The 3,636-nt window shown below is 35.3% G+C and overlaps 1 pseudogene; it reads left to right on the plus strand.

The window, feature by feature from the left end:
• Positions 1-2,248: 2,248 nt before the first annotated feature.
• On the plus strand, positions 2,249-2,725 carry LOC100787527 (uncharacterized; annotated as a pseudogene).
• Positions 2,726-3,636: the final 911 nt, after the last annotated feature.

The raw sequence follows: 3,636 nt of genomic DNA on the forward strand, positions 1-3,636 counted from the left end.
GTTAAAAATTACTGATCCATGTTTGAAACAATGTAATACATACTCAAAAAAACACTTATATATAGTGTCTCACCCGAATTTCAATATAAATAATAAATAGTTGATGAAAAAAGTGTTGAACACATTCCTTGAACCACCATAAGCACTACAAGAAAAATGCCTTATACCTACAAACACCTTTACCTACAAACATGAATTAGTGTAGGTAAACTTTAAAAATACTTTATTACCTATCATTGTTTAATGTAGGTTAAATTCAAAGACTTATACTTACAGTTTTTAGTATAGGTAAATCTTGGAAAAATATATAAAAAAAAAATTACCTATAACTATGTAGTGTAGGTAAAACCTTATAAAAACTTATTCCTACAGCTAAATTGTAGGTAAAATAAAAAATATTTTTACTTACAAATGGATGGATAGTGTAGATAAATTAATGAAATTTTAAGATACTATTAGTATTTAATTTGAATTTGGTGTTTACTCTTATTTTAATTGCCATTGCCGGCTTCTGCACCCTTCTCTCCGCCTTCTAATACACTGAGTTTGTCGTTGACATGCCCGTCGCCGGCGACGCCTTCAGCTACCTCTGTGTCACCTTTGGTCCGTGCTTTCCAATGTCACCGTCGCTAGAGGCTTGACGACGTACCTAGGCACCACAATCGGAATCTCCTCCCCCAAATGGCGCCTCACTGTGCCGTCTCTTCCCAAAGGCTTCAACGAAATAGACTTCATCGTTGTTGCCGTCATTTTGCTCATCACTCTCGTCATCTGCTACAGGTGCTTTCCACAGTTCTTACAATGAAGCTTCATTCTCTATCTTGAGACTCTTGTGTTATTAATTACAGTATAAACCTTAGGGTTTTCTCATTCCTGTCTTCTACAAATTCTCCTACAAGGCTAGAAATATTTCTGAGCAAATATACCAGATTTTGATTTTGATTCTTTTAGCATGCAACTCTATATTAATGCTGCTGCATTGTAATGATCACATCTGCAACTTACTGAAATGCGGCGCAGCTTAGGCATTTGAATGCTTTTTGAATCACTGTATTTGGCGTATTTGGTTTGGCCGTTAGCATATCCATTGCGTGGATATATATCGCACACCTACACAAACACACCTACACCAGAGATATATATCAGTTATGGCTTTGTGTTCAGTTTTTCTCAATCTTCATCTTCTGCTTTTTGTTTGTTTGACCATAGAAGCGTTAGGTGTGGCAAAGCCTTCAGTAGCTAGTTACCTTAGCCAGGAGATACTGGCAGAGCAAGAAGCTGATAGAGTGCATGGATTACTTGCGCAGCCTCCGGTGAAGTTCAACAATATGTTGGTTATATCACTGTCAATGAAACACAAGGAAGAGCACTGTTCTATTGGTTTTTCGAGGCCACTCACAAACCAGAACAAAAACCCATTCTCTTATGGCTCAATGGAGGTACTTTTTTTTTTAATAACCCTGCTCTTCATGTATATATTTATATTGCAATCGTTTTTATTTAGTGTTCACTCTTATGACTAATACATGATAACTTAACGAAAGGTAAGGGTAATTTCTAGTGAATTTAGCTTTTAAATCTTATAGGCTGCTTTAGTCTTTATCTTTTGATTTTAACATGTATTAAAAGGAATAGGGAGAGATGAATTTCATGATAATTTATGGAAATGAATGGAAGATAGTAGTTATTTCACACTTAAATTATAGGGATGCTGATTGTAATCAAGCATTTAATTTTTCTCGATGTCAAGAATCACAAACCAGAAGGTCAGGAAGTGAGTGCAACAGGAGTAAACATTGATAATCACATGAATGAAGGCAGTGGCTGGATTAACTCAGCCTAACAATCCAAAGCCTATTGCTGATTCCATTTTTTCCAAGGCTAAACTAGAAGATTCTTTGGACTCACAATTCAAACCGCCAGAAGCTTCACAACAAGTTTTTGTCTTCACTATTTTATTCTTGTTTGGTTGCTCAAATTAAATGTATTGTTCTAATTTTTTAACATTGCTATTTTTCTTTGTAGGGGAAAACACACCCAACTCAATTTTTTTTGCTTTTGATGTCCACCCCAACCCAATTATGTGTGTTAAAGTTGTATTAGCAGTGTGATTTATTATATTTTGTGAAAACTGGGAATTTCATTATGTAATTGTCTGTTTGTGTACTGGGCTGGCTTTATTGCAAAAGCAAAGGAGACACTCTATTGTTTTGTAACTGCCTTTTTCTCTCACTCTGGTGTCTTACAGATGAAAATGTATGTTGCTACCATTTTTGTTTGTTTTCAAAATTAATACACTAATTTCAATTGAACCTTTTTCTTTTATATTGGGATATGATTGATGTTTAATATCTTTGTCACAGCTTAGAGGGCAATGCTGGTGCACTCACAAATTTTGAGGTCCTTGATTTCTTATGAGCTAAAGGAGTTCCAAAGGATCCAACAAGAGTTATTGCCAAAGTAGCGCAGTCTGAATACAAGGTTAGATTAGAATTTTCTAATAAATGGGAATACTTGTAAGTTTTATTGGTAGATGAATGTTCTGTATATCTAGCAGGTTTATGATTATGTGGTTGACACTGCTGCCTCTGTTCAAACAAGAGAGAGCATCAATGAGTTCTTGACAAGTGTTAAATAGTACGACCTGGCAAAAGCTGAGGCTCTAAACATATTAAAAATTGGGCCAGCTGAGGCTCGTTTAGGTGGTATTTTTGGCCTTGGTTAACAAGAAAATCGAGTGTTAGGTACAAAATTTGGAAAGCTCCACTACACATAAAAGTGGTATTATTTATTTCAACAGAGGCAGCAGTGTCAACCACATAATCATAAAGAGTACCGTGTCTCCATTTATGAACTTTGAGACTTATATCTTATGATATATTTTGTCTATTTGATGCGATGAACTATCAGGTGGAAGGGTCACTAGTCCTTGCAGGCACAGAGTAAAAGATCTATTTTCAAAAAGAGTACCGTGTGATGCATTATTGGAGTAATGTGTTTATGTGCTTGTGACAGTAAGGCTTACGTGCGAGGCCATGTAAATACCTTTAATGATAACTATGAGAAGAGTGTGACTGGTAGTAGAGTTTATTATAGAGTTCATTAGCTAGGATTTTCTCTATTTCTCTTGTACAGTTGTGCTTTCTAATGTAATAAAAGATATGCTTCTGGCTTGAGATTCTCTAATATTGATTCCATGCAAAGTGTGTTCGTATATGATGATTGGTAAGCTTCCAGCTAGTAATAATTTAAGGAAAAATAGTACTTGGACACTCATGGTATAGCAAGGCAAGGTTGAGGAGGGCAGATTCCAATGCCAAGGTGCATCCCTAGTTACCAAACAAGTCATAGCCTTTCTAGTTAGGCTCTCAAATTGGAACCCTATAATTGTCTTCTTATTAGAGGTGTTCATGTTAAACATATTTACCTACATTTGAAGATGATAAATACATATTAAAGACATTTACCTACAGTTAGGAGATGTAAGTAGAAGTTAATGACTTTTACCTACACACTATACATAGTAGGTAAAACCTATAGTGATAGACAATTAGTCGTCATTATAGGCATCTTCAAAGTTGACAGAAGAAACGTCCTTAGGACAAAGTCTATTATACATTTACCTACGGATTTTTT

This window comes from Glycine max, chromosome 18 (genome assembly GCF_000004515.6).
Source record: "Glycine max cultivar Williams 82 chromosome 18, Glycine_max_v4.0, whole genome shotgun sequence".
NCBI lineage: Eukaryota > Viridiplantae > Streptophyta > Magnoliopsida > Fabales > Fabaceae > Glycine > Glycine max.